This window comes from Aotus nancymaae, unplaced genomic scaffold (assembly GCF_030222135.1).
Source record: "Aotus nancymaae isolate 86718 unplaced genomic scaffold, 86718_ANA_hifiasm-v0.15.2.pri h1tg000011l, whole genome shotgun sequence".
Taxonomy (NCBI): domain Eukaryota; kingdom Metazoa; phylum Chordata; class Mammalia; order Primates; family Aotidae; genus Aotus; species Aotus nancymaae.
The window spans coordinates 35,883,630-35,902,541 of NW_026988422.1; the positions used below are offsets into that span (position 1 = coordinate 35,883,630).

At 43.1% G+C, this 18,912-nt stretch overlaps 1 long non-coding RNA gene across 2 annotated transcripts in view; it reads right to left on the bottom strand.

The window, feature by feature from the left end:
* Window positions 1-18,912, bottom strand: part of LOC135274237 (uncharacterized) — a 57,499-nt gene continuing 38,587 nt past the window's right edge. For both annotated transcript variants that reach the window (XR_010342040.1, XR_010342039.1), the window contains exon 3: window positions 1-243. This is a non-coding gene — a long non-coding RNA (uncharacterized LOC135274237). The remainder of the gene's footprint in view (window positions 244-18,912) is intronic.

Here is an 18,912-nt window from a genome sequence, read left to right on the forward strand (position 1 = left end):
AGCCAGAGTTTTATTATTACTCAAATCAGCCTCCCCGAGAATTCGGGGATCAGAGTTTTTAAGGATAATTTGGTTAGCGAGGAGGCAGTGAATCGGGAGTGCTGACTGGTTGGCTCAGAGATGAAATCATAGGGAGTCGAAGATGTCCTCTTATACTCAGTCATTTCGTGGGTGGAGGCCATAAGACCAGATGAGCCAGTTTATTGATCTGGGTGGTGCCAGCTGATCCGTCAAGTGTAGGGTCTGCAAAATATGTCAAGCACAGATAATAGGTTTTACAATAGTGATGCTATCCCAGGAACAATTTGAGGAGGTTCAGAATCTTGCTGCTTCCAGCTGCATGACTCTGAAACCATAATTTCTAATCCTGTAGCTAATTTATTAGTCATAAAAAAAAGCAGTCTAGTCCCCAGGCAGGAAGGGGGTTTATTTTGGGAAAGAGCTGTTATTGTCTTTGTTTCAAAGCTAAACTATAAACTAAGTTCCTCCCACAGTTTGTTGGGTCCACACCCAAGAACAAACAAGGACAACTTGGAGGTTTAAAAGCAAGATGGAGTCGATTAGGTCAGTCATAATTGTCTCAGTTATAATTTTTGCAAAGGTGTTTTCACTCTGACTCTTAAGACAAAGGTCGGAGCCAACCAAGGAGGGTGGGAGGAACTACTATAGTTTTTGCTTACGGAGTCAGGTGACCTTGACATTGTGACCCTCTCCTGTTTCTGGATCTTACTTTCTGGAGGCTGGTGATAGTGTTCTTCTCACAGAGTCTACTGAAAAAAAAAAAATGCCCTTCTTCACAAAAGCCAGCACAGACTAAACATTTCCTTTCTCAGTCCCCATCTACAAGTAGTGTTGTGGGCTTTAAATCTGTCTCCAGTGTCTGCTAGATTCTAGGTGTAAATATGTGAGATGATACTGATCTCTCCTGTGTAAGATCTGGCTTCCCAATTAGGTAAATACTTAGTAGGTATGATTTCTGTTTAAGGTTCTGGGCTTTTTTGTTGTGCTTTCTCACCCAAAGTAAGAACTTACTTATCTTATGATCAAGGGCTTTAGTAGTTAGAAATCTGAACGCAGGTGGCTAAAGGTAATCTTCCTCATTGCCAGCTCTGTATGGCTGGACTGCTGCCTTCACGTCTAACACTGAACTCTTTTTTTTTTCTCCTTTGAGACAAAGTCTCTCTCTGTCACCTAGGCTGCAGTGCAATAGTGTGATCTTGGCTCACTGCAACATCTGCCTCCCGGGTTCAAGCAATTCTCCTGCCTCAGCCTCCCAAATAGCTGGGACTACAGGTACATACCATCATGCCCAGCTAATTTTTGTATTTTTAGTAGAGACCAGGTTTCATCATGTTGGCCAGCTGCTCTTGAACTCCTGACCTCGTGATCCACCCACCTCGGCCTCCCAAAGTGCTTGGATTACAAGCATGAGCCACCGTGCCTGGCCTGAACAGTTCTCTTAATAGTCTCAGTCTTCTCTCTTCCTCCCCTCGAATGACTTCTTTAAGAATAGGAAGTGGGGAGGATATCTCAAGTTTTCATAGGAAGTTTTGAGCTTCTCCTGCAATGCTTTGCCTAAGTTCCTCCCATAGCAACTTGTTCCAACAAGCCTGATTGTTCCAAATGACTTCTCAACAGCAATGTAGAATGATTTGTTTTTAAAGCCTCTTAAATTTTTTTTTTTTTTTTTGAGACGGAGTCTTGCTCTGTTGCCAGGCTGGAGTGCAGTGATGCGATCTCTGCTCACAACAACCTCCGCCTCCTGGGTTCAAGCAATTCTCCTGCCTCAGCCTTATGAGTAGCTGGGATTACAGGCACCACACCCAGCTAATTTTTGTATTTTTAGTAGAGACGGGGTTTCACTATGTTGGCCAGGATGGTCTTGATCTCTTGACCTCGTGATCCGCCTGCCTCTGCCTCCCAAAGTGCTGGGATTACAGGCATAAGCCAATGCGCCTGGCCTTAAATGTTAACACATACGCAGAACAAAGGTTATTTCTCCTTCCAGCTTTTACATTGTCAGAAACTTTACTTACTAATCCAGGCAATTTATCACATTGCCAAGTATTGTTAAGCATTCAGTTACTCAGTGTACCCTAAGGGGTGTACTGACAGGTTTGCAATCAAATAAATTCCGAATTCTGGATCTGGCAAACATTCAATTAATTATTGTTCACACCCTTACTGACACCCCTGTAATATTAATATTTTAGGGGAACATAAAAATCTTCCTTTCTGCATTACCTAAAAATGTCTGTCTTTCTTGTGGCATAAAGCATTCACTAGTAGTCCTAATAGGCAGTTTCAAGTTTAGAGTCTAATCTATAAGGCTTATAGTGTAAGGGACCCTGTCTCAGTAAAAGAAGGAAGCATGATAGAAATCTTTAATCAGCCCTTTAATGAGCTGAAAACTGTCCTGTGTCCCTCAAAAAGATATGTTCTGGTCCTAACCCTGAGTAGCTTTGAATCTGGCTTTATTTGGATAAGAAACTTTGCAGATGTAATTAAGGATTTTCAGTGTGAAATCATCTGGGTTTTAGAATGAACCGTAAATCCAATGACTGGTGTCCTTACGAAGCAGGGTACTTCTCTGACCCCTTCACAGCAGAAACTGGAGTGCACAGGCACTAGAACTAGCCAGCCACTTTAGTACTGGCAGGGGCAGACTTCGCTAACTTGGTCCCTCCATGTTCTACCCCTTGAGGGAGGGAAAGCACAGATGAGGGGATTCAGGAGCTGAGGTGAGCATTTTTGGGCACTGGCAGGAGCAAAACTCCAAGCAGCCCATGTGGCAGTGGCTAGGGGGTTGCCCATGACCTACGAAGCTGCAGAAGGAGTGTTTCAGTGCCCTTTTAGCTTTGCAGTCTGTGGACAGCTTAAGTGTTAACAGCTCAGTGGAGGGTCAGTGTGACAGCCTTTTGCACCTGCACTCGTGGCACCCAAATTCTTGTCTGGCATCGAGAAGGAATGAGGTCACATGAATGACTTGAAGATGGTAGATGTGGAGGATTGTTGTTTTTTTTTTTGATGTGGAGTTTCGCTCTTGTTGCCCAGGCTGGAGTGCAATGGCGTGCTCTTGGCTCACCACAATCCCTGCCTCCTGGGTTCAAGTGATTCCCCCGCCTCAGCCTCCTGAATAGCTGGGATTACAGGCATGCGCCACCACGCCTGGCTAATTTTGTATTTTTAGTAGAGACGGGGTTTCTCCATGATGGTCAGGCTGGTCTTGAACTCCTGACCTCAGGTGATCCACGTACCTTGGCCTCCCAAAGTGCTGGGATTACAGGCGTGAGCCACTGTGCCCAGCCAGATGTGGGGGATTTTACTGCTGGCAAAAGTGGCTCTCAGTGGGAAGGGGAGCTGAAAAAGAGACAGAGCAGGAAGGTAGTCTTCTCCTGGAGTCCACTGTCCCTCGCGGGACTCCTCTCCAAAGCTGTGCCATCAAGCTGTCCCTCTGAAGTCAAGCCACTTCTCTCCATCCAATTGTAATCTCTGACATCCAGCTGCTTCTCCTCTGCCGGCTGAGTTCTGGGGATTTTATAGGCACAGGATGGGAGGTGGGGCAGACCATGGATGATTTTGGAAAAGGCAACATTTGAGTGCGAAAACAAGGATATATGTTCTCACTTTGGGCCATGGTGCCAGGCTTGAGGGTGGGGCCCTTGCTAGGGACCCACCCTCTTCTGTCGAGATTTTCCCTGCCTTCTGTCTCTATCACTTATAAGAACAGGAAAAGGAGACAAACAGGCACACAGAGAAGAAGGCCATGTGAAGACAGAGGCAGAGATTGGAGTTATGCTGCCACAAATCAAAGGAATTCTTGGGGCCACCAGAAGTTGAAGAGTCAATAAAGAATTCTTAGAGACTTCATAGGGAATATGGCCTTGCTAATGCCTAGTTCTAGATTTTAGCTTTCAGAACATGAGAGAATAAATTTGTTACTTTATTTTATTCTTTTCTTAAGACAGAGTCCTGCTCTATCACCCATGCTGGAGTACAGTAGTGCAATCATAGTACTGTAGCCTCAACGTTGGACCACACATAAAATATACTAAAAAAAAATTTGCAAGGCTCGGTGCGGTGGCTTATGTCTGTAATCCTAGCACTTTGGGAGGCTGAGGCAGGCAGATTGCTTGAAGTTAGGAGTTCGAGACCAGCATGGCTGACACAGCCCCATCTCTACTAAAAATACAAAAAATTAGCCGGGTATGGTGGCGAGCGCCTGTAATCCCAGCTACTCAGGAGGCTGAGGCAGGAGAATAGCTTGAACCTGGGAGGCAGAGGTTGCAGTGAGCCAAGGTGGTGCCACTGCACTTCAGCCTAGGTGACAAAACAAGACTCCATCTCAAAAAAAAAAGTAAATAAAAATAAAAATTGCAAAGAAATCTCAGAATGTTTTAAGAAGGTTTACAAATTTGTGTTGGGTCACATTCATAGCTGTTTTGGGGTATGGGTTGGACAAGTTTGTTGTAGATGTTTCTTATTAGACTTAGAAAGGTGTCATGCTCTTAGTTAATTGTCTCCTGGATCAGGGAAAAGACCTAGAAAAAGAAGTGGATTCTCTACAGAATGTAGATTTCCCCCATAAGAGACAGCTTTGTAGGATCATTTCAAAATACATCAAAGAAACATATTTGGGGATAAAATGCTTCTATTCCTTTCAGGGCCTACCATCTGTCATGTTGGCATCTGATTGCTACAGTCTGTTTTGTCAGTCTTAAGGTCTCTGTTTTAATGTTAACGCTGGTCAGCTGTACCTGAATTCCAAAGGGAGGAAAGTATAATGAGGCATGTTCAACTCCTGCTTCCTATCATGGCCTTAGCTAGTTTTGCAGGCTAACTTTGGAATGCTCTTGGCTGAGATGAGGGATCCATGGGAGGCTTAGAATTTTGTTTTTGGTTTATAATTCCCTCAACAAACATTTATTGAGCACTATCATGTGCCAGGCAGAGAAACAAGAAAATTCTTGTTCTTATTGAGCCTATAGTCTGATAGTGATGGTGGTGGGAAAGAGAAAATAAACAAGCAACAAGAAATAAGATAATTTCTGATGGTGAAAAGGACTACTCAGACAGGGTGATGTGAGAGAATACTGAAGTATGGTGGGCTTCTTTAGATTAAGTGGTCAGAGAGGAAGGTCTCTGAGGAGATGATATTTAAGCTGAAATCTGAATAAAAAGAAAAACCTGGTGACCTGAAGATCAATCAATGGGAAGAAAGTTACAGGCAGATGTAACAGCTGGTGCAAAGGCTCTCAGGATGGAATCACCTCAGGGAGGAACAGATAGAAGGCCAATGGGTGGCCAGGCACACCTATAATCCCAGCACTTTGGGAGGCCAAGGTGGGCGGATCACCTGAGGTCAGGAATTCAAAACCAGCCTGGCCAACATGGTGAAACCCCGTCTCTATAAAAATACAAAAAATAAATTAGCTGGGTATGATGGCAGGTGCCTGTAATCCCAACTACTCGGGAGGCTAAGGCAGGAGAATCGCTTGAACCCAGGAGGCAGAGGTTGCAGTGAACCGAGATTGCACCATTGCACTCCAGCCTGGGTGACAAAGCAAAACTCCATCTCAAAAAAAAAAAAAAAAAAAAAAAAAGTGGCCGGGCGCGGTGGCTCACGCCTGTAATCCAAGCACTTTGCAGGCCAAGGCAGGCGGATCACCTGCGGTTGGGAGTTCAAGACCGGCCTGACCAACATGGTGAAACCCCGTCTTTAAAAAAAAAAAAAAAAAAGAAAGAAACGAAAAAGGCCAATGGCTCAGGAATGGTGATCAAGGAGGAAGTAGTACAAAATGCAAAAAGCTCTGAGAAGTGGTAGGGGTCAGATCCTATGCAACCTTGTAAACTACAGTAAAGAGTTTGAATTTTATTCTAGATGCAATGGGAAGGATTTGGAAGACTTTGGGAAAGAAAAGTTGTCTGATTTATGTGTGTGTGTATATATATATATATTTTGTTTTTTTTAGAAACAGGGTCTTGCTCTGTTGTTCAGGCTAGAGTACAGTGGTGTGATTATAGCTCACTGCAGCCTCCAGCTTCTCAGCTCAGGTGATCCTCTTGCCTCTGCCTCTGAGTTTCTAAGACTATAGGCACATGCTGACACACATGGCTAGTTTTGAAATTTTTTGTAGAGATTGGGTTTTGATATGTGGCACAGGCTGGTTTTGAACTGCTGGCCTCAAGTGACCCTCCCGCCTTGGCCTCCCAGAGCTCTGAGATTACAGGCTTGAGTGATCATGTCCAGCCTGATTTGTATTTTTAAATGAATTCTGCTGCCATGTTGGAGTTAGTTGAAGGGGTGTGGAGGATTTGTATTGTGTCAGTTTAGCTAAACTGGGATTTTTTTTTTTTTTCCCCAAGAATTTCCTTTGCTACCTGACTCAGTCCTCATAGGAGGCATTTGCATGGTATTTGAAAAGTAAGAACAAAGCAGTAGCTTGTTTTTACACTTGAAATGTCTGAGCAGGGCGCAGGCACCCATCCCAGCTCACCCATGTTGTTGTAATCTGCTGACTCACCTTGCTGGCCTTGGGCAACATCCAGCCCACAGTTCCTTCAACTCCTGCCAGATGTTCTCCTTCAGCTTCTCTAAGACCTTGGCCAGAAACATAATTAGCTTCATGACTAAGGGCAGGGCATTAGCATATCTGTGGAGGTAGTGAGAGGTCTGTCCTTGCAGGTTCATATTTCTCTTTGCAGATGCTAGTTGATCCTTGTGTTCTCACTTTGCATTCATTATCCCTTCTAAATACCAGCCCCAAGCTCTGGCACCAGGCACATATAGTGTTTAATCAGTCCCCACAGTTGTCTAAGGTTAAAGCCCTATAATAAATGTACATATATCTTAATTTATTTATATTTTATATATTTATATATAATTTACAGTTAAAATTATATCAATATTTATATTTTAAATATATATGTAGAGAAATAGATTTTCTATAAAATGTTACATATTTAAATTTTTATGTATAAAACGTGATTTTTATATATTTGTTATAGATGTATGTATGTGTGTGTGTATGTATATATCTATCTCCATCATTGTGGTTTTCTGCTCTCATTGAACACTATTGAAGAAGAGGCAAAAATGAAAGCAGATGCTGGGAACTTAGTTCAGAACCAGAGATCCAGAGACGCTGTCATGGAGATGTATTGTTTGTTTCCTTTTTTTTTAATTTCTTTTTTCTTTTTTACTCTTTTTCTCTAAGTATGTTTGTTTCTTAAACAAACAATTTATGTTTTGGAGGTTGTATATATATATATGTATTTACAAAGGGAGAGAGAGAGAAGGGAAAGAAAGAGGGAGGGAGGGAGAGAACGGAAAGGAAGGAAGGAAGGGAAGGAAGAAAGGAAAAAAGAGAGGAAGGAAAGAAGGAAAGAAAGAAGTATTGGCCGGGTGCGGTGGCTCACGCCTATAATCCCAGCACTTTGGGAGGCCGAGGCGGGTGGATCACGAGGTCAAGAGATCGAGACCATCCTGGTCAACATTGTGAAACCCCGTCTCTACTAAAAATACAAAAATTAGCTGGGCATGGTGGCGCATGCCTGTAGTCCCAGCTACTCAGGAGGCTAAGGCAGGAGAATTGCTTGAACCCAGGAGGCGGAGGTTGCGGTGAGCCGAGATCGCGCCATTGCACTCCAGCCTGGGTAACAAGAGCGAAACTCCGTCTCAAAAAAAAAAAAAGAAAAAAAAAAAAGAAAGAAGTATTATAAGAAATTGGTCATGCAATTATGGAGGCCAAGAAGGCTGAAGATCTGCAGATCTGCAGTTGGCAAGCTGAAGACCAAGGATAGCTGATAGTGCAGTTCTAGTCTGAGTCGGAAGGCCTGAGAACCAGGACAGACGGTGAAAGTGCCAGTCTGAATGCCACTTGGCTCAATACTCAAGAAGAGCTGCTGTTTCAGTTTAAGTCTGCAAGTAGGAAAAGACTAATGACCTAACTCAGTCAGGCAGAAGGCGTTCCCTCTAATTCCCAGGAAGGTCAGCCTTTTGTTCTACTCAGGCCTTCAAATGATTGGATGGGACCAACGTTAGGGAAGATAATTTGATTTACTTTCTCTCTACCTAGTCCCATGTCAATCTCATCCAGAAACACTTTCACAGACACATCCAGAATATTTGATCAAATGTCTAGGCACATCATGTCCCAGTCAAGTGGACACACAAAATTTACCATCACAGAGGTAGAACTTGCAAGACATATCGGTATTTATTGGATGCAAGACTGCCTTCCTATGCAGTTGTACTGGGCCTCACACTTAGAAGGACCCCACATTTGGTTTAATGCTCTGCTATTGCTATCTCGAAATTCTATTTATTTATTTATTTATTTATTTTTGAGATGGAGTCTCGCTCTTGCCCAGGCTGGAGTGCAGTGGTGTGATCTTGGCTCACTGCAACCTCCGCCTCCCGGGTTTAAGCAACTCTCCTGCCTCAGCCTCCCCAGTAGCTGGGATTACAGGCACGCACCACCACGTCCGGCTAATTTTTGTATTTTTAGTACTGACAGGGTTTCACCATGTTGGCAAGGTTGGTATTAAACTCCTGACCTCAGGTGATTCACCCACCTAGACTTCTCAAAGTGCTGGGATTACAGGTGTAAGCCAGCACGCCTGGCTGTCTTGAAATTCTTAATAATTTTTTAACAAGGATCTCTGTGTTTTCATTTTTCACTGGATCTGCAAATTATGTAACTGGTCCAGATTGGATATGAGGAGCGAAGGAAAAGAGGCTGAAGCATTACACTTAAATTTTTGGCTTAAACAACTGGGTGGTTGGTGGGGCATTTTGAGGTACAATTTGGAAGATAAATGAAGAATTCTGATTTGAACATGTTAACTAAGAGCTGCCTCTTAGACACTGTGATATCTGTTAATGCCTTGCTCAGCATTTGTTTTTCTCTTCCTGATTCCTAACTAGACCTTGTTTTCCAGCCTCATGGCTAGGGTTTAATTGGCTCCAGTTCCAGTCATCCACAAGCTGTCCTGGCATGGCAGGCTCTGCCCTACAGGGGTGATGTATCAACTAAACATAGAAGACTAATTATTTTTGTAATTCTCTTTACCTCTAGATTAAAGAACAAGGAGGGCCAGGTGCAGTGGCTCACACCTGTAATCCCAGCACTTTGGGAGGCCAAGGCAGGCAGATGACCTGAGGTCAGGAGTTCAAGACCAGCCTGACCAATATGGAGAAACCCTGTCTCTACTAAAAATACAAAATTAGCCAGGCACGGTGGCATATGCCTGCAATCCCAGCTATTCAGGAGGCTGAGGCAGGAGAATCACTTGAGCCTGGGAGGCAGAGGTTGCAGTGAACCAATATCGCACCATTGCACTCCAGCCTGGGCAACAAGAGCAAAACTCTGTCTCAAAAAAAAAACAAAAAACAAGGAGAAGGCTGGTTATTTAAGAAGGCAAGGCAAAGGCTGCAGAAGTTAAGCCTAAAGGCTTATCAGATGGGACTGATAATTCTTTACTCTAGGGTTAAAAAAACTACTCATTTCCCCCAATATCCGTCTTTGCCATCTTCCTATCTAAGGAACCTTTTACTTCTTAGCTTTTCTGGTATAAGAACTATACTGCCCAGCCTTCCATTCAGGTAAGCTCTGCCATGTGACTATATTCTGTTTAATGTGCTATCTTAGGAAGTGGAGTATGCAATTTCCTACACATATCCATAAAGGATGGGGAAATTTCATTTATCCTCCCCCTTTCCTTTCAATTGGCTAGATTTGTATGCATTGACGGAAATCCCAGTAGTTTGCAGCAGAAAAGGATCCTGGTCCACTGATGTGGAGCCAGGCCCGTTCTGGACTGCCTATCTCTGGATTTTTACAAGAAAGATAAATACTATTTAATTTAAGCCACCACTATTTTGGATGTCTGTCACATATAGCCAATGCTAATCCTAAATGATACGATAGTCATATAATTAACACCTTTTCTTAAGGACATCTAAATGAGTTTCTACTTGCTAGAACCAAGAATCTAATTATAACATTTTTTTTTCTTATACAGGCCATGTACAATCTAGTTTTCATACAAACCACAGAACCTTACTAACCCATATTTTGCTTTGTCTATTTTTTAAGTCCTAAAAGAAATATAGACACTTTATTAAGATCTATTATTAAAAGACCACTATTTCCTCTAGGGAAGCAACAATTGATCCACGTTTTCCTGGCACCAGCTCACATTTCATAAATCCTTGCTCAAAATTAACCCAGATCATTAAACAACATAAAAGAATTCTTTTTAAATTACACAATAAAAGCTGCCTTCTGAGAGACTTTAAAAAAGTGAGTTTATGTGTAATCTCAGATAAGGTGACCAAATATTCAAAATTGGCTAAGACACTTCCAATTCCCAGGTTGCCAGCTGCTCTGGTTTCTGTCCCAGCACACATCTTATGGTCCCAGCCAGATGTCATCCAACTTTAGGACAGGAATTCCTGCCCCTACTCAGAAGAGCAAGCCACTGAAAATGGGAAGAAACAGTAAGAAAAATGGAAATGGCAAAAAAACTAAGATACATTTAAAATTTTAGTTAACAATTTGGTTCTTTAACAAAGTTTGGGAGCATTTGTCAATGAATATTATTTGGTTTTATGCATTCCACACACACTGCCCATGATGACCCGTATCTAGGGTGTGATTAATATATATATATAAATTTTTTTTTTTTTTGAAACAGAGTCTCACTCTGTCACCCAGGCTGGAGTGCAGTGGCGCCGTCTCAGCTCACTGCAACTTCTGCCTCCCGGGTTCAAGAGATTCTCCTGCCTCACCCTCTCCAGTAGCTGGGATAATAGGCGCCTACCACCTCACCAGGCTAATTTTTGTATTTTTAGTAAAGACGGGTTTCACCGTCTTGGCCAGGCTGGTCTTGAACTCCTGATCTTGTGATCCACCCACCTCGGCCTCCCAAAGTGCTGAGATTACAGGCGTGAGCCACAGTGCCTGGCCTCTCACACAAGTTTTTCAAGGCTGTTCCATTTACACATGCCCAGGACTATTGGATGGTGGGTTGTCTACAGAGGATTGGTCAGTGGTAATTCACCTTTGATGTTCACTGGACAGATGATGTTTAAAGGCTAAATAAAAGTTAGCCAGGTGGACAATAAAAGGAAAAACAATCCAGCTAGAGAGAACAGTGTATGTAAACAGAAGAAAAAGACAGTATAGTGTATGGATTCACATTATCTTATCTTTCATTCTGAAATCCCAAAAGTTCAAAAAGCTGAAAGCTTTTCTTAACCTGTTTGCCAGGAAAACCAGATCCGACTCAATTTGAACTCATGGGCGTACTGCATTTGTCAGGGACCCATCAGAAAACAGTGGCATTCTCAAATTGGGATCACTTGAAGAAGATTTAAGAAAGAGATTATGTATATAGGTGTAGGCGAGGTGCAGAAAAAACACGGGGAGGAGGGAGGGTGCTCATGCCTGTAATCCCAGCACTTTGGGAGGCTGAAGTGGGCAGATCACTTGAGATCAGGAGTTTGAGACCAGTCTGTCCAATGTGGTAAGACCCCCTATCTCTACTAAAAATACAAAAATTAGTTGGGCATGGTGGCGGGTGCCTTGGCTACCTGGGAGGCTGAGGCAGGAGAATCGCGTGAACCAGGGAGGTGGAGGTTGTAATGAGCCAAGATTTCGCCACAGCAGTCCAGCCTGGGTGACAGAGCAAGACTCTGTCTTAAAAAAAGAAGAGAATATTTGTAAAAAAAAATCATAGAGCCGGGCGCAGTGGCTCACGCCTATAATCCCAGCACTTTGGGAGGCCGAGGCAGGTGGATCACGACGTCAAGAGATCGAGACCTTCCTGGTCGACAAGGTGAAACCCCGTCTTTACTAAAAAATACAAAAATTAGCTGGGCATGGTAGCGCAGGCCTGTAGTCCCAGCTACTCAGGAGGCTGAGGCAGGAGAATTGCTTGAACCCAGGAGGCGGAGGTTGCTGTGAGCTAAGATCGCGCCATTGCACTCCAGCCTGGGTAACAAGAGCAAAACTCCGTCTCAAAACAACAACAACAAAAAACATAGAAGAAATTGATTAAGAAATGTAAGTACAGTGAAAATTATCTGGATTCTGGCTGGGCGTGGTGGCTCACGCCAGTAATCCCAGCACTTTGGGAGGCTGAGGTGGGTGGATCACTTGAGGTCAGGAGACCAGACTGACCAACATGGTGAAACCCCATCTCTGCTAAAAATCCAAAATTAGCCAGGCATGGTAGTGCACTCCTGTAATCCCAGCTACTCGGGAGGGTGAGGTAGGAGAATCGCTTGAACCCAAGAGGCACTACAGCCTGGGCATCAAGAGGAAACTCCATCTAAAAAAAAGAAAAAAGAAAAAAGAAATTGATTAAGAAACATAAATTCACGCCTGTAATCTCTCTGCACTTTGGGAGGCTGAGGCAGGCGGATCACGAGGTCAAGAGATCGAGACCATCCTGGCCAACATGGTGCAACCTGTTTCTACTAAAAATACAAAAATTAGCTGGGCATCATGGTGCACGCCTGTCTGTAGTCCCAGCTACTTGGAAGGCTGAGGTAGGAGAATTGCTTGAACCCAGGAGGCGGAGGTTGCAGTGAGCCGAGATCACGCCACTGCACTCCAGCCTGGCACCTGGTGACCAAGCGAGACTGTCTCAAAAAATAAAAAAATAAAAGAAACATAAATATAGTGAAAATTATCTGGATTCTGGCTGAGCGCGGTGGCCACCCCTGTAATCTCAGCACTTTGGGAGGCCAAGGTCAGCAGTTCAAGACCAGCCTAGGCAACATGGTGAAACAGTGTCTCTACTAAAAATACATAAATTAGCTGGGCATGGTGATGGGTGCCCATAATCCCAGCAACTTGGGAGTCTGAGACACGAGGATTCCTTGAACCCAGAAGGCAGAGGTTACAGTGAGCCGAGATCGCACCACTGCACTTCAGTCTGGGTGACAGAATGAGAGACTCCATCTCAAAAAAAACAAAAAAAGAAAGAAAATTATCTGGAATCTCAGGAAATGTTTGACTTTCTGAACATAAAAGGAAATTTTAGGAATTGAAAATAGAAAATTCACTGACAATATATATTTGTATCCTACATTTTCAAATGTTAGTATTATAACTGTCAGAAATAATGTCAAATTTTATTTATTGAAGAGCTGGTTATCCACATCTGAGATTTTACATATCTTTTGTTACTGTTTTCTTCCCACACCATTCCTGCAATCTTCTATATTTTCATCAATTACAAAGCATGTGGAGTCTGGTGTGAAATTTTTTTCTCTCAATATGATTAGACTTTCAAGGCAAACTGTAGGGTTCCTGACTTCCTCTAAAGGAGAATTAATGGATCACCCCTTCTGGGGGGCATCCATATTCTCTAGAGTATTTTGACTATAGCCTTGAATTAAACACATGGTTTGGTTGGCTACATCATGATTTAATTTCACAAGAAACTTGAATGTCTCATTTCCTCATATCATCACTAACAATATTTGAGGGCTTAACACTGGCTTTCAACCTCAGCTTCAGCACAGAATTCAAACTGTAGGACTTAGGGAGTATGTTATGGTCTAAATGTTTGTGCCACCCCCTCCCCCATTCATATGTTGAAATCCCAACCTTCAAGGTGATGGTGTTGGGAAGTGGAGCCTTTGGGAAGCTATTAGGACATGAGGGCAGAGCTTAGTGTCCTTATAAAAGAGGCCCAAGAGAGACAGTCCTTGCCTTTTCTACCTTGTAAAGACTTAGCCAGATGGCACCCTCTATGAATCAGAAAGCAGGCGCTCACCAGAAACAGAACCTGCTGGTACATTGATCTTGGACTTCTCCGCCTCTGGAACTGTGAGAAATACATTTCTTTTGTTTATAAGCCACTGAGTTTATGGTATTTTATTATAGCAGCCCAAACCAACTAAGATGGGGATTTTTGATGCTTAAAGAGGGAAGGAAAATTAGAATGCTGTGGGTAGCCACTGATGTACCCATGGAGAGTTGGCTTTCCAATTTTTAGAATATGATTAATATACTAAGAAAAGACACTACAGCAGATACAACTGTAGCCAACTTACAGTTGGGTATTTTATGTATTTGTTTCTTTTATTTCTCACCTTGTTTCAGAAAGTGAAGCAAAGCTATCTCATGATTTCTCTTCCAGGACAGTATCAGGAAAATATGAAGCTCTTGTTTCTTTTCTTTCTCCTTGGCCTGCAAAGGCTTGTGTTTAACTCCATAATAATTTCTTTTCAAACTTGAGTTGCTCAGGCAACTACACTCTTTGCTCTCTAACTTGACCCCATTTCCTGATGAATGGTCTTTTCATTTCTTTGCTAAGACCTAAAGGTTTTCACATTCTGCAATTTTCTCTGTTAAATAGCTCTAGGCATTACTGCTTATAAAATCATAGACAATCATAAAACCTTAGATTTGGAAGGAAACTTAGAGATCATTTAATCCCACCCCCTCATTTTACAGTTAAAGAAATTGAGTTCTTAAGAGGGTAAATAACTTGTTCAGTGTCATCCAGCTAATTTGTAGACCAGGTAGTATTTTTCCAAGCTAATTTTTGGACTTGAATAAAACTACAACTGAAACCATTTTAAAGGGCATATACTTTTCCATCTTGATCCTTTTGTAATATAATATTATAATTTACAGAATCAAATTTGCAAAATCACCACTGTTAATCCTGAAAAACACTGTGATGTAAGAAATGGCTGAGTGAGGTTTGTGATTTACATGCTTTTTAATAGACCATGTACTCTGGTCTCAGACTTACTAGTTAATTGAAGGTTGGCTAAGTCAGCCTTAAGGGATTGCTTTGCTTTACCTAATGACATTTATGGTGGAGGGCAGGGGCAGTTGAAAGAAAATGGGCCAACAAAGAGAGACATCAATGTCAGCATGGGAATGAGGTTAGGCTCAATAATCTATTGCCATTATTATTACTGTTAATATAACATCACACTTGTGTGCACAATATCATGACTCTAGCTTGGCAGTATGAAGTCCAGACAAGAAATTATAAATTACCTTTGTGGCCAGGTGCGGTGGCTCATGCCTGTAATCCCAGCACTTTGGGAGGCCGAGGCGGGTGGATCACAAGGTCAGGACCAGCCTGGAGTTCAACACCAGCCTGGCCAAGATGGTGAAACCCTGTCTCTACTAAAAATACACAAATGAGCCTAGTGTGGTGTCAGGTGGTTATAATTCCAGCTACATGGGAGACTGAGGCAGAGAACTGTTTGAACCCAGGAAGCAGAGGTTGCAGTGAGGTGAGATTGCGCCAGTGCACTGCAGCCCAGGCAACAAAGACTCTGTCTCAATAAATAAATAAATAAAATAAAATAAAATAAAAAATAAATTACCTTTGTGTCCAGAATTTTAATCTAGCTAGAGCCAAAGGTGAGCCATCCTCTTTTTACTGCCCACTCACTTCCGACAGATGTCCTCCTATATGGCCACAAATAACTCACAGAGTCTTTGAAGAGCCACTTTTCTTGACTGCTCTATGTCGCTCTTTGCAAAATTGTGTATCTCACAAGTAGGCCCATTCCTAACACTTGTGAGCTTAATGTACAAATTGATGTTTCTCACCCTGCTCCAATGGACCACCACCCTTCTGTCCATACTGACCTCACAGAGACTTTTAAGTATGTAGACTCTACCCGACACATCCAAGCTCTATCCACAACTCCAAACACCATACATAGCTGCCCTTTGACCAGACTTTGGGCAGTATAATTCACCCCTAAAAAGAGAAGAGAGGGGCAGAAGCCCAAACAATCCCTGGAAGCAGGTTTAGATTTCACAGCAAGGGAATTATGGGTTTCCTGAGTAATGGAACTTGATTTAGAAGAGGGAAGGAGGTTCCAGGTGGAACAATCCCCTTGGCTACACAGATGTATTACTCTGTGGGGAAGAGTGGGTACCAGGGGATCCAGAGTAAGGTCCTCTAAAGCACAGGATCCAGGAAAGAAGTCACAGTCAAGTTGACTGGATCAAAAGCAATGCTGCTGACGAGAAAATTGTAGGACGAGGCCCTCCTACAGGTGTTGTCTCTTGGGTTGGACCTATATAAGGAATGGAAGCAAAGATATTTGATGGACAGAAAGAAGCCACATTAAACAAGTTATTTTTTAAATTGGGAAGGTTCAGATATGTTCTAAAAGAGCATGTAAGGAACAAGTCTGTTTTAAAGTATTTCATGTCAGAACTAGACAGAATCTTCAAAATCCTCTAAGAAAGATGGAATGTGATCACAGAGACGAGCAAATTGTCCAAGGTCAGACTGAAGTTAGTAACAGAGCTCAGCCCCAAAACTTCAAACTTGGGCTTCTAGGTCCCAGGCCTGGGTCATTTCTTAACCTGGTGCTGTATTCCTTTGAAATATAACTTTAAGCAACATGAAAGAACGATGGTCACACGTTAGCTCTTATTCTGTAAGGTATTTTAGGCTGACTGACTGCGCCATGGACTGCATGGTAACCTCTGTGACCTGCACGTACACTTCCAGCTGAGTTCCTGGAAATAGAAAGTCTGAAGTAACTGGAAAACCACAAAAAGGAGAGAAATGACCAACCCCTGTGGCGCCTAGTTAATTTTGAGACATTCTTCTATTGTTCCTTATTCCTACCTCAATTGATAAGGCAATTGGACTTTGTAACCAATCTTGCTCAACTGATAGGTCAACCTTGTGACTCCAGACCCTATGAACCCCTCCCAGCTTGCAAAAACCACCCTGAACTGTAACTTCTGTAACTTTCCACTGCCTATCCCAAACCTATAAAACCAACTCCTATCCCACCGCCCTCTGCTGACTCTCTTTTCAGACTCAGCCCGCCCGCACCCAGATGAATAAACAGCCATGTTGCTCGCACAAAGTCTGTTTAGGGGGTCTCTTCATTCAGAGCATGCTTAACAGTGATCCACTGGCCTTGGCCTCCCAAAGTGCTGGGATTACAGCACTTTGGTGTGAGCCACTGCACCAAGACTTTAAAAGGAATTTTGATATATGCTTCTATAGACAACCTTTTTCTCAGTAAAGAATGGATGTGTTTGGGAGTGATTCCCTCCCAGTCATTAGCAGAACACAGTGCATGTGCCACCACTACCTCAGAACTATTTCTGCATGCTGAGCCTGGTGTTCAAGAAAAAGTCAAATTGACCTTCATCAGCCTACAACAACTTTATCCGTTCACTGGGAGGGATGACCAGCTCCTTGGGAAGATTTTTGTGCCTGAGGTGTGCCTGAGACAGGGGTGGGAAATGTTTAGACAGACTCCTTTTCCCATGGCTTCAATTTCAGCCCCTCTTCTCAGCAGGGAGTGACCACTATCTCATGGTCATTCTCCACGGAAGCTGCTGGTAAGATGGAAAATGGTTAAAATATAAGTTCTTGGGAAATAAAAGCAGAGGGCCAGTAGGGCTGCAGGTGGAGCTAGTTCCAGAATTGATCTTGGCATCCTGGGAAGGTAAGGTCAGGTAATATAGGGACTACTACTGTTACAGACTACACTGTCAAGTACTAGCTATTAATGATCTCATTTAACCCTTTAATAATATGAGGTTAGCCATGTTATTTCTTCCTCCCCCTCTCCTGCCCCACCCCTCTCCTCCTTCTCCTCCTCTTCCTTTTTAGCTGGGGTAACTGAAGCTCAGCCAAAACAAAACAAAATGAAACAAAAAACCACTTGCCAAGATCTCACAGGTAAATGCTGGAGCCAGAGTTTGAATTGAAGTTTTACTGGCTCTGAAATGTATACTTTTTAAAACAGAGTCCAGTGAGCCCCAGAGTTAATACCAGATTCATCCAGAAAGAACTTTGAAAACACAAATTCCAAAGTCCCATCCCTAGAAATGCTGATTTTAAGTATGTCGGGAATGGGACCAAGGAATATGTATTTTTAAAAGCCTCCTTGATTTTCTAGTGAAGGAGGTTCAAGGACTGCAGCTCTTTTCCACGTGGCTGCTCCCACATCAGCAATTAGTCAAGATGTGTTCTTGTGCATGGGCCTGAAGACTCAGCCCAGTGAGTGAGCTGTGTGAACTTCACACTCTTGGCCCTGACAGTTCTTCAGCCTCATATCTCCCTCTCACCAAGTCAGAATTTGGGAAAGCCAGCCAGTCAAGAAGAGTGCTAATACAAAAAATATAAATGCCACAAGATAGAAATAATGAAGCTTCGGCCGGGCGTGGTGGCTTACGCTTGGAATCCCAGCTCTTTGGGAGGCCGAGGTGGGTGGATCACGAGGTCTGGAGTTTGAGACCAGCCTGGCCAACACACTGAAACCCCGTCTCACTAAAAATACAAAAAAACTATCCAGGCATTGTGGTGGGCGCCTGTAATCCAAGCTACTCAGGAGGCTGAGGCAGGGAATCGCTTGAACTGGAGAGGCAGAGGTTGCAGTGAGCCAAGAGAGCGCCATTGCACTCTATCCTGAGCAACAAGAGTGGAACACTGTCTCAAAAAAAAAGAAAAAGAAAGAAAAAAGAAATAATGAAGCTTCCTAGGGTGGTGAGTGGGAGAAGGGGACAAGCGCCCCGTGGAGTTGCTTCAGTCGAAATCAATGGTCATTAAACTGCTTCTAAGGAGGGCAGGTACTCTTAGGTGCAGGCCTTTTGTTTGGCTGATTTGCTTTGCAGATCTGGGGCCAAGTTATGCCTCTGTTTAGGATCACAAAGGAATCACTGGGGAGCCACCAGCATTCTCCCCACCCCACTACATTTTACTACAGTTTCTCCAGACTTAATAAACCTCTCCTTTAAATAAATATTTTTAAGATATGTCAAAAGATTAGTTTGAAGAGGCACAAAATTATTGACCTGTCTCATGCATCCCTGCATTTTAGTCCTGCTCTGTCTCACACCCTCTTCACATTGCCTCTGTTCTCCTCCAGGCCTCTGCACA